Source organism: Anas acuta, chromosome W, assembly GCF_963932015.1.
Source record: "Anas acuta chromosome W, bAnaAcu1.1, whole genome shotgun sequence".
NCBI lineage: Eukaryota > Metazoa > Chordata > Aves > Anseriformes > Anatidae > Anas > Anas acuta.
The window spans coordinates 14,646,459-14,659,415 of record NC_089016.1 but is presented as its reverse complement, the minus strand read 5'-3'; positions in this window follow the sequence as shown (position 1 = coordinate 14,659,415).

The following is a 12,957-nucleotide window of genomic DNA, read 5'->3' as shown; positions in this document are numbered from 1 at the left end:
TTGTTGCAGAGCAGTGCTTACACCGAGCCAAGGACTTTTCAGCTTCTCGCTCTGTCCTGTTGGCAGGCAGGCTGGGGGTGCAGCAAGAGCTGGGAGGGGACAGACCCAGGACAGCCGACCCAAACTAGCTAAAGTGATATTCCATACCATCTGACGTCATGCTGGACAATATATAGGGGAGGGTAGCCGGGGTTGGGGGGGGGGCGGACTTCTCAGGGTTAGGCTGGGCATTGGTCAGCGGGTGGTGAGCAATTGCATTGTGCATCACTTGTTTCATACACATTATTATTAGTAGTACTATTATCATCATTGTATTATTATTATTATTGTTATTATTATTTTCCTGTCTTATTAAACTGTCTTTATCTCAACTCACGGGCTTCACTTTCCGTTTCTCTCCCCCATCCCAGAGAGGGAGGGGGGATAGTGAGCGATCGGCTGTGTGATGTTTAGCTGCCGGCTGCGTTAAACCACGACAGTCCTTTTGGCACTCAACGTGGGGCCCAAAAGGTTGAGATAACGGCAGATCTGACCAGAGTGTGTTAAACTAAAATTGGTTTAAGTATTAGACCTGCTTAATAGTCATAATGCTGATTGCTTTAATCTCAAGTCTGCTGCACCTGTTTTACAAATTGAGTATTATAGCACATTATTTTCCGTATGTGCTCTCTGTCATGTTGTTTATCCTCTCTGGGCCCTGGTTTAAGATCATTATGGTACTGTGTGTTGTAACAGTGGCTTATGAGACGATGAAATATCTGGTCATGACTCTAACCTGGTATTTGTACTCTGCACTGTCGTCGACTCTATACTTTGGAAACCGTATCTCGGAAACTATTAGCAATTATACCTGTTGCCTTTTTTCATCAGGGAGTCAATCTGTGGAGGGGAAAGGGGAAGACATTTTTTCTTATTCGATCACTCTCCCTTTCTCCTTCACCACCCTCTTATCCTCCGAGCTTGTTACAATAGCTCTCCAAGATATTGAATATCCTTGGGATACTCAGACCAGCATGTTCTTGTTATTATGCCTCCTGAATGTGCTTCAGGTTTTGCTTAAAGTTAAACAACTACTTAGGAAGCTCATCCGGAGATCTGCCCGGAGGCAATATAGTTGTGGGTGGCAGGGAGTATGGGAGGATATGGGCAGGCATCTAGAGCAGTTGGCACCCCCAGTGTTTTGGAAATTCACCCCTGAACAATGGCAAAATCCTCAAAAACTGGCAGAATGCTTGAAAAAAAGGTGTCATGATTCTGGCAGTTCCAAAGTAACACAAATCATCGTAACGTGCTGGGGCCTGGCTCATGCCTATCGAGCTGCCACTGATACTGCTATCAACTTAGCGACAGACCCTGCAGCCACTCCAAGCCCTGTGACAGATCCAACGGCCACTGCAACCACTACGGTGGACTCTACAGCCACTCCAGCTCCTGCAGCTGCTCCAGCTCCAGTTCCTGCAGCCGCTCCAGTTCCAGTTCCTGCAGCTGCTCCAGCTCCAGTTCCTGCAGCCGCTCCAGTTCCTGCAGCTACTCCAGTTCCAGTTCCTGCAGCTGCTCCAGCTCCAGCCCCTGCAGCCGCTCCAGCTCCTGCAGCCAGTCCAGCTCCTGTGGCTGGATGCAAGGAATGAGTTCTAGCAGTGGAAGTTGCCCCTGCAGAGCGTATTCCAACCCTTGTAGCAGACCCTGTAGCTGGGTCAGAGAAACGAGCTGTAGCAGTGCAAGTTGCCCCTGTAGAGAAGGTGAAAAGATGCTATAGGGATTCAGGTCGTTTAGAACGAAGAGAGTCTTCTGCCAAATCTAGGTATAGAGACGACGATGCTGGGCCATCGGGGATTCAGGAGGAGGAAGATTAGGATACCGAAAAATCAACAGTAACTACCTGAAGCCTATACGAGCGTGAGCTACGAGATGTGAGAAAAGATTTTGGTCGCTGTATAGGTGAGCAGCTTGTCACCTGGCTGCTCCGGTGCTGGGACACCGGAGCCAATTGTGTGGAATTAGACGGCAGGGAAGCCAAGCGGCTGGGATCCCTTGCTAGAGACGCAGGGATTGACAAAGCAATTGCAGATGGAGCACGATCTCACAGCCTCTGGAGGCGTCTCCTCTCAGCTGTGAGGGAAAGGTATCCCTTCAAGGAAGAACTTTTATGTCTACCAGGCAAGTGGACCACCATGGAGAAGGGAATCCAGTACCTGAGGGAATTAGCCGTACGGGAAGTGATTTATGAGGATCCAGACCTCAGACAAACATCCAAAGACCCAGATGAAGTCAGGTGTACACAACCCATGTGGCGGAAGTTTGTATGGAGTGCACCATCATCATATGCCAGCTCATTGGCAATAATGGCCTGGAAAGATGATGAGGAACCCACAGTGGATGAAGTGGCTGAAAAACTTCGGCAGTACGAAGAAAGTCTCTCCTCTTCCTTACAGGCCTGCATCTCAGCTGTGGAGAAACTTTCTGAAGAGGTCCACCAACTTAAAGAGAATCTATCTTCCTCTCCACCTGAACAAACCAGTGTCCACCAACTAAAAGAGAACACTTGGGAAAAACTTTCTGAAAAGCTTCACCAACCTGAAGAGAGATTATTCTACTCCGCACCTGTACAAGCAGTGTCTCAGCTACCAGGGGTAGGCGTTCATCCGCACAAGGAAGACGATATGGTGGGTACACACCCCGTGCCACCCTGTGGTTTTACTTACGAGACCATGGAGAGGACATGAGAAAATGGGATGGAAAATCTACCGTGACCCTAGAGGCACGGGTACGTGAGTTGCAAAAGAAAACAATCGGGAAAAAGGGGTTCTCTGAAAAGTTTGTTGCTCCAATTTCCAGCAGACAGTCCTTCAAACACAGAAACGAAGAAGATTCTGACCAGGATTAGGGGGGCCCTGCCTCCAGCCAGGGGGAGGAAAGGGACAATCGAGTTTATTGGACTGTGTGGATTTGATGGCCTGGCACGTCAGACGCACAGATGTATAAGGCTTTAGTAGACACCAGTGCACAATGTACTGTAATGTCAACGAGCTATAAAGGACCAGAGCCCATCTGTATTTGTGGAGCCCATCTGTGTTTGTGGAGTGACAGGGGGATCTCAGCAGTTGACTGTATTGGAGGCTGAAGTGAGTCTGACTGGGAATGAGTGGCAAAAGCACCGTATTGTGACTGGCCCAGATACTCCATGTATCCTTGGCATAGACTATCTTAGAAGAGGATATTGCAAGGACCCAAAAGGGTTCCGGTGGGCTTTTGGTATAGCTGCCTTAGAGACAGAGGGCATTAAACAATTATCTACCTTGCCTGGTCTCTCAGAGGACCCTTCTGTTGTGGGGTTGCTGAGGGTCGAAGAACAGCAACTGCCGATCACTACCAAAACTGTGCACCGGCAGCAATATCGCATTAACTGAGACTCCCTGATTCCCATCCATAAGCTAATTCGTCAATTGGAGAGCCAAGGAGTGATCAGAAAGACTCATTCCCCTTTCAATAGTCCTATATGGCCAGTGCAAAAGTCTAATGGTGAGTGGAGACTAACAGTGGACTATCGTGGCCTAAACGAAGTCACGCCACCACTGAGTGCTGCAGTGCCGGACATGCTGGAACTCCAGTATGAACTTGAATTGAACGCAGCCAAGTGGTATGCCACAATTGATATCACTAATGCATTTTTCTCCATCCCTCTAGCAGCAGAGTGCAGGCCACAATTTGCTTTCACTTGGAGGGGAGTCCAATATACTTGGAATCAGCTGCCCCAGGGGTGGAAACACAGCCCTACCATTTGCCATGGACTGATCCAGCCTGCGCTGGAGCAGGGGGAAGTTCCTGAACACCTGCAGTACATCGATGACATTATTGTGTGGGGTGATACAGCAGAGGAAGTTTTTGAGAAAGGGAAGAAAGTAATCCAAATTCTCCTGAAAGCTGGTTTTGCCATAAAACAAAATAAAGTCAAAGGACCTGCACGAGAGATCCAGTTTTTAGGAATAAAATGGCAAGATGGACGTCGTCAAATCCCAATGGATGTGATCAACAAAATAACAGCTATGTCTCCACCAACTAGCAAAAAAGAAACACAGACTTTCCTAGGTGTTGTGGGGTTTTGGAGAATGCACATTCCAAATTAGAGCCTGATTGTAAACCCGCTCTACCAAGTAACCCATAAGAAGAATGATTTTGAATGGGGCCCTGAGCAACAACAAGCCTTTGAACAAATCAAGCGGGAAATAGTTTATGCATTAGCCCTTGGGCCAGTTCGAACAGGACCAGATGTAAAGAATGTGCTCTACACCGCAGCCGGGGAGAACGGCCCCACCTGGAGCCTGTGGCAGAAGGGACCTGGGGAAACTCGAGGTCGGCCCCTGGGGTTTTGGAGTCGGGGATACAGAGGATCTGAGGCCCGCTATACTCCAACTGAAAAGGAGATATTGGCAGCATATGAAGGAGTTCGATCTGCTTCGGAGGTGGTCGGTACTGAAGCGCAGCTCCTCCTAGCACCCCGACTGCCGGTACTAGGCTGGATGTTCAAAGGAAGGGTCCCCTCTACACATCATGCAACTGATGCTACATGGAGCAAGTGGGTTGCACTGATTACTCATCAGGCTCGAATAGGAAACCCCAGTCACCCAGGAATCTTCGAAGTGATTATGGACTGGCCAGAAGGCAAATGCTTTGGGATATCATCGGAGGAGGAGGTGGGTCGTGCTGAAGAAGCCCCACTGTACAACCAGTTACCAGAGAATGAGAAGAAATATGCCCTGTTCACTGATGGGTCCTGCCGTATTGTGGGGAAGCATCAGAGATGGAAGGCTGCTGTATGGAGTCCTACACGACGAGTTGCAGAAGCTGCTGAGGGAGAAGGTGAATCGAGTCAGTTTGCAGAAGTGAAGGACATTCAGCTGGCTTTAGATATTGCTGAACGAGAAAAATGGCCAGTTCTCTATCTCTACACTGATTCATGGATGGTAGCAAATGCTCTGTGGGGATGGTTACAGCAATGGAAGCAAAACAACTGGCAGCGCAGGGGCAAACCCATCTGGGCTGCTGCATTGTGGCAAGATATTGCTGTTCGGGTAGAGAACCTGGCTGTAAAGGTACGCCACGTAGATGCTCATGTGCCCAAGAATCGAGCTACTGAAGAACATCAAAACAACCAGCAGGTGGATCAGGCTGCTAAGATTGAAGTAGCTCAGGTGGACCTTGATTGGCAGCATAAAGGTGAATTATTTATAGCCCGATGGGCCCATGACACCTCAGGCCATCAAGGCAGAGATGCAACATACAGATGGGCTCGTGATCGAGGGGTGGACCTGACCATGGACGCTATAGCGCAGATTATTCATGGTTCATGTAAAACATGTGGTGCAATCAAGCAAACCAAACGGTCAAAGCCTCTTTGGTATGGAGGACGATGGCTGAAATATAAATATGGAGAGGCCTGGCAGATTGATTACATCACAATCCCTCAAATTAGCAATGGCAAGCGCCATGTATTATAATGGTGGAAGCAACCACCGGATGGCTGGAAACATATCCTGTGCCTCATGCCACTGCCCGGAACACTATCCTGGGCCTTGAAAAGCAAGTCCTATGGTGACATGGCACCCCAGAAAGAATAGAGTCAGACAATGGGACTCATTTCCGAAACAACCTTATAGACACTTGGGCCAAAGAGCATGGTATTGAGTGGGTGTATCACATCCCCTATCATGCACCAGCCTCCGGGAAAGTGGAAAGATACAATGGACTGTTAAAGACTTCACTGAAAGCAATGGGAGCTGGGACATTCAAAAATGGGGATACGCATTTGGCAAAGGCCTCCTGGTTAGTCAATACTAGGGGAACTGCCAACCGAGCTGGACCTGCCCAATCCAACCTGTTACGTACTGTAGAAGGGGATAAAGTCCCTGTAGTGCACGTAAGAAATATGCTGGGTAAAACAGTCTGGGCTACTCCTGCCTCAGGAAAAGGCAAACCCATTGGTGGAAATGCTTTTGCTCAGGGACCTGGATACACTTGGTGGGTAATGCAAAAGAATGGGGAGGTCCTTTGTGTACCTCAAGGGGATTTAATACTGGGTGAGAATAGCCCATGAGTTGAATTGTGCCAAGGTAATTACTATATATTAGTATATAATACTGTATGTTATCATTACCATGACTACTATATACCCTAGATGAAAATGGTGACTAATTAGAATGTATGGAAAAGAGTGTAACCTGAGCATGACATAAATGGTATGGAATAAGGGGTGGATAGATGTCCTGGTTTCAGTTAGGACAGAGTTAATTTTCTTCCTAGTAGCTGGTAGAATGCTATGTTTTGGCTTAGGATGAGAAGAGTGCTGATAACACCCCGATGTTTTAATTGTTGCAGAGCAGTGCTTATACTAAGCCAAGGACGTCTCAGCTTCTTGCTCTGTCCTGCCAACGGGCAGGCTAGGGGTGCAGCAAGAGCTGGGAGGGGACAGACCCAGGACAGGTGACCCAAACTAGCCAAAAGGGTATTCCATACCATCTGACGTCATGCTAAACAATATATAGGGGTGGCTAGCCGGGGGAGGGGGGCCGGACTGCTCAGGGTTAGGCTGGGCATCAGTCAGCGGGTGGTGAGCAATTGCATTGTGCATCACTTGTTTCGTACACATTATTAGTAGTAGTACTATTATCATCATTGTATTATTATTATTATTGTTATTATTATTTTCCTGTCTTATTAAACTGTCTTTATCTCAACTCACGGGCTTCACTTTCCATTTCTCTCCCCCATCCCAGAGAGGGAGGGTGGAGGGTGAACAAACGGCTGTGTGGTGTTTAGCTGCCGGCCGGGTTAAACCACGACAAGGGGGATCCCAACAACTAACTGTATTGGAAGCTGAAGTGAGTCTAACTGGGAATGAGTGGCAAAAGCATCCCATTGTGACTGGCCCAGAGGCTCCGTGCATCCTTGGCATAGGCTACCTCAAGAAAGGGTACTTCAAGGATCCAAAATGATACCGGCGGGCTTTTGGCATAGCTGCTTTGAGCACAGAGAATATTAGGCAGCTGTCTACCCTGCCTGGCCTTTCAGAAGACCCTTCCGTTGTAGGATTGATGAAGGTTGAAGAACAGCAGGTACCACCTGCTACTGCAATGGTGCACCGACGGTAATATCGCACCAACCGAGACTCCCTGATTCCCATCCATGAGTTGGTTCACCGGCTGGAGAGTCAAGGAGTGATCAGCAAGACTCGCTCACCCTTTAATAGTCCTATATGGCCAGTGCGAAAGTCTAATGGCAAGTGGAGACTAACGGTGGACTATCAAGGCCTGAACGAAGTCACGCCACCACTGAGTGCTGCAGTGCCAGACATGCTAGAACTTCAGTACAAACTAGAGTCAAAGGCAGCCAAGTGGTATGCCACAATTGATATTGCTAATGCATTTTTCTCCATCCCTTTGGCAGCAGCATGAAGGCCACAGTTTGCTTTCACTTGGAGGGGCATCCAATACACCTGGTTTCACTGCCCCAGGGGTGGAAACACAGCCCTACCATTTGCCACCTTTGCCATGTTTCCTTAATTATTTGCCATCTTTCCTTAATTATTATTATTTCCCTTTAATTAAATTATCCTTATCTCAGCCCGTGAGTTGTTCTTTACTTTACTTCTTCCCCTCCTCATCTAAGGAGGGGGAGTGAGATAGCGGTTGTGGGGTTCAGCTGCCTAGCACGGTAAAACCACCACAGTCACCAAATATGTCTTCTGTGTACCCATCCAGCTAAGATGATACATAGCAGCATAAACCACTAAGACAGCTAGGTTCACACCTGAATAAGTGACAAGAGCATCAAGGGAAGAATGCATATTGCAAAATACATGAAAGCAAGTTTAGTCAAAAATAATTAAAGTGTGGGACTCAGCCTTTTCTAGGGGCCCTAAGTATTCTCAAGCTTATTTCTGAGTCATGAGCCATCCCTTTCCAGCTGTAGGAAAAGAACTTTTTCAAGTTTTTCCATGTTGCTAATATTTAAAGCTTTAACATTTCTTACTTGCACTGAAGGTACAAACCTGAATAGGCTAATGTTGTTTTCTCTGTGAAAATACAAGTCAGCCATCTAGAACTTGTGTGTGTTTTGCAGCTCTCTGACCTTATCAGTGTCATGCTAGTGCTATAATAAATCACCTCTTTTAGTGTCTGAAGTGCTACCTTTCACCCCCAAACACGTCTTGCAACTTTCCCTGTTGTCAGTATGTCATCATAATGCCGTATGTACATTTGTCAGGCAATACAAGTGCATTTTTGGCAGATATCCTGTCAGGTTTATACTGAGAGGGAGGAGAGTGAGAGAGGATATGTAACTATTTCATCATACTTATATATTTTAGTCTCTTCATCTCCACTGTACTAGTAACTCATAATTGTTTTGTAAGTTGTTTGAGCTCATGTCTCTGCTTTCTTCTGGATAATCCATGTTGAACTTTCTTCTGGATAATCCATGTTGAAGGAACTGGTTTTTTTGTTCTTAAAAATGCGATGGCTTTACTAACCTGATTTTAGATGAGCAGTTAAAGAATGCATTCACAGTCAAACCTTATGCAGCAATCCTGTAAATCTCATCAATCTTTCCATATTGCTGTTTTTGTTGTTGTTGTTTTGTTTTTTGTTTGTTTTGTTTGTTGTTTTGTTTTGTTTTTGTTTTTTTTTGTATGTATGTTTGTTTGTTTTGATTGATTGTTTGTTTTGATTGTTTGTTTGTTTGCTTTGTCTTGTTTTTTGCAGGTGTGGAAACTTGTTGGGAATTGGCATACAGGACGTGGACATGTGCCCGTGGAACAATTGTTCAATCTGAACTTGCTTTAAGCAACCAGGGGTAGGCCTTAGAAAATCTGAAAGGTGAAAGGGCCGAAAACTTGGAACCCCTGCACCCGTGTTGCCGCGGTCTGAAAGGTGAAAGGGACGAAAACTTGGAACCCCGTAGCTGATACTTTCAGAAACCCTAGGACTGGTAAGAAAAATAAATAAATAAAGGTGGACTGCATTCTAACCCAGAATATGACTTCTGTGAGGAGTTAAATGAAAGAATTGTCTTTTCCTTTGACATCATCAATTTTCCAGACCATGGGTTTGAATCACAGAATCACAGAATTTCTAGGTTGGAAGAGACCTCAAGATCATCGAGTCCAACCTCTGACCTAACGCTAACAGTCCCCACTAAACCATATCCCTAAGCTCTACATCTAAACGTATTTTAAAGACTTCCAGGGATGGTGACTCCACCACTTCCCTGGGCAGCCTGTTCCAATGTCTAACAACCCTTTCGGTAAAGCAGTTCTTCCTAACATCTAACCTAAAACTCCCCTGGCACAACTTAAGCCCATTCCCCCTCGTCCTGTCACCAGGCACGTGGGAGAACAGGCCAACCCCCACCTCAATACAGCCTCCTTTAAGGTATCTGTAAAGAGCAATAAGGTCGCCCCTGAGCCTCCTCTTCTCCAGGCTGAACAAGCCCAGCTCACTCAGCCGCTCCTCGTAGGACTTGTTCTCCAGGCCCCTCACTAGCTTCGTCACCCTTCTCTGGACCCGCTCAAGCACTTCGATGTCCTTGTAGCGAGGGGCCCAAAACTGAACACAGTACTCGAGGTGCGGCCTCACCAGAGCCGAGTACAGGGGGACGATCACCTCCCTAGCCCTGCTGGTCACACTGTTTCTGATACAAACCAGGATGCCGTTGGCCTTCTTGGCCACCTGAGCACACTGATGGCTCATATTCAGCCGACTGTCCACCATCACTCCCAGGTCCTTCTCTGCCTGGCAGCTCTCCAACCACTCATCTCCCAGCCTGTAGCTCTGCTTGGGGTTATTGCGCCCCAGGTGCAGGACCCAGCACTTGGCCTTGTTGAATTTCATGCAGTTGACCTCAGCCCATCGGTGCAGCCTATCCAGATCCTCCTGCAGAGCCTTCCTACCCTCGAGCAGATCGACACATGCGCATAGCTTGGTGTCATCTGCAAACTTACTGAGGGTGCACTCAATGTCCTCGTCCAGATCATTGATGAAGATATTAAAGAGGACCGGCCCCAGCACCGAGCCCTGGGGAACGCCACTAGTGACTGGCCTCCAACTGGACTTGACTCCATTTACCACGACTCTTTGGGCCCGGCTATCCAGCCACTTCCTAACCCAACGAAGCGTACGCCAGTCCAAGCCATGAGCAGCCAGTTTCTTGAGGAGATTGCTGTGGGAAACGGTGTCAAAAGCCTTGCTGAAGTCAAGGTAGACCACATCCACAGCCTTTCCCTCATCCACCCAGCGCGTCACTTTGTCATAGAAGGAGATCAGGTTCGTCAAGCAGGACCTGCCTTCCATAAACCCATGCTGACTGGGCCTGATTGCCTGCTTGCCCTGCAAGTGCGGCGTGATGACACTCAAGAGGATCTGCTCCATGAGCTTCCCTGGCACTGAGGTCAAATTGACAGGCCTGTAGTTTCCCGGGTCTGCCCTCCAGCCCTTCTTGTAGATGGGCATCACATTTGCTAGCCGCCAGACAACTGGGACCTCCCCCGATAGTCAGGACTGCTGATAAATGATGGTAAGCGGCTTGGCCAGCTCCTCTGCCAGTTCTCTCAGTACCCTTGGGTGGATCCCATCCAGCCCCATCAACTTGTGCACATCCAAGTGCCGTAGCAGGTCGCCAACCATTTCTTCGTGGATAGTGAGGGCCACATCCTGCTCCCCATCCCCTTCCACCAGCTCAGGGTACTGGGTATCCAGAGAACAACCGGTATTGCCGCTAAAGACTGAGGCGAAGAAGGCATTAAGCACCTCCACCTTTTCCTCATCTCTTGTAACTAAGTTTCCCCCCGCATCCAGTAAAGGATGGAGATTCTCCTTAGTCCTCCTTTTTGTGTTGATGTATTTATAAAAACCTTTTTTTGTTATCTTTAACGGCAGTAGCCAGATTGAGCTCCAGATGAGCTTTGGCCTTTCTAATTTTGTCCCTGCACAGCCTCGCAACATCCTTATAGTCCTCCCTAGTGGCCTGCCCACTTTTCCAAAGATTATAAACCCTCTTTTTTCTCCTAAGCTCAAGCCACAATTCTCTGTTGAGCCAGGCTGGTCTTCTTCCCCGCCAGCTCGTCTTTGGGCACGTGGGGACAGACCGTTCCTGCGCCATTAAGATTTCCCTCTTGAAGAGCGCCCAGCCTTCCTGGACCCCTCTGCCCTTCAGAACCGCCTCCCAAGGGACTCCACCAACCAGTGTCCTGAGCAGCTCAAAGTCAGCCCTCCAAAAGTCCAATACAGCGGTTTTACTGGTCCCCTTCCTGGCCTTGCCAAGTATAGAGAACTCCACCATTTCGTGGTCACTCTGCCCAAGACAGCTCCCGACCACCACATCCTCCACCAGTCCTTCTCTGTTTGTGAAGAGAAGGTCTAGCGGGGCGCCACCCCTGGTAGGTTCACTAACCAGCTGCGTCGGGACGCTGTCTTCCACGCTCTCCAGAAACCTCCTAGACTGCTTTCTCTGGGCTGTGTTGTGCTTCCAGGATATGTCAGGGAAGTTGAAGTCCCCCACGAGAACAAGCGCTGAAGATTTCGCAACTTCTGTCAGCTGCCTGTAGAACTCCTCATCCGTCTCCTCATCCTGGTTTGGCGGTCTATAACAGACCCTGACCAGGACACTAGCCTTGTTGGCCCTGCCGATCCTAACCCAAAGGGACTCGACCTTGTCATTCCCAGCCTCGAGTTCTACAACATCGAAAGACTCTCTAATACAGAGAGCCACACCACCACCCCTTCTGTGCTGCCTGTCCCTTCTGAAGAGCCTATAGCCAGGCATTGCAGCACTCCAGTCATGAGACTGGTCCCACCACATCTCCGTGATGGCAACCAAGTCGTAGCCTGCCTGCCGCATAATAATTATATTATTATATATTATTATATTTATATTTTACAAGTAAATTATTATTATCAAAATTTACTAAGTAGCATGTAGCCATATGTAGACCTTGGATGGAGGAAATGGAGCTTTATTCACATAGAACATTTGAGTTAACTGGAATCCATGAAAATGTTGCAAACATATTCTGAAAAAAACATACACTGGGATTAGGCAGATGTGACGGGTCATAGGCTGAAAATCAATAACCCTAATTAAAGCTGATTTAATTGCTATACAACATTTAAATGATTGAGAAATAACAGGAATTTGAGAGAAATGAGTGAACTTGAGTATCTCACAAACTAGCTAAGGATCTCTAATCATCTTATAACAAATCCTTCCTTTCTCAAGTAAATCTTCAATTATTTTTTTCAAAGTGAAACAGATCCAACAGTCAAGTTAACTCCAGCTGAATTCCATAATGGTTTCTGAAACAACATGAACTGCAATTTCAGCAAAATTTTAAAGAGATAGAAAATGTCTATATCTGCATCTAACACTTTTGAATAACAAAAATCTGCCATTGCTCTATTTGAAGGACCGGTTTAATGAAATTTATTGCTACTTTCCATTTGGAATAAGAAAAAACATATGTTTCAAAACCTACAGCCAACCACTGAGAGACAGCTGATAGAAAAATAACCAGCTGACTTTTGCTCCAGAACTTCAAAATATAATTTAGAAGTCTCAATGTTAAAAGTTTTCATGATATTTTACAAACTGTCACCAACTGCCATACCCGATTTGCTTTCTGATGCATTTGAGGAATACCTAACTCATTAAACTTGATGCAGCAGAGAAATGATTCTGTTAATGACATACAGCTTGGTTTCTTCTGAACAGATTGCTTTATGGTTGAGTATCACCTATCATTGTGGTTTAACCCGGCCGGCAGCTAAACACCATGCAGCCGTTCGCTCCCCCTCCCCCTTCCCTCTCTGGGATGGGGCAGAGAAAAGAGAAAGTGAAGCCCGTGAGTTGAGATAAAGACATTTTAATGAGACAGGAAAATAATAATAATAATGATGATGATGATAATAG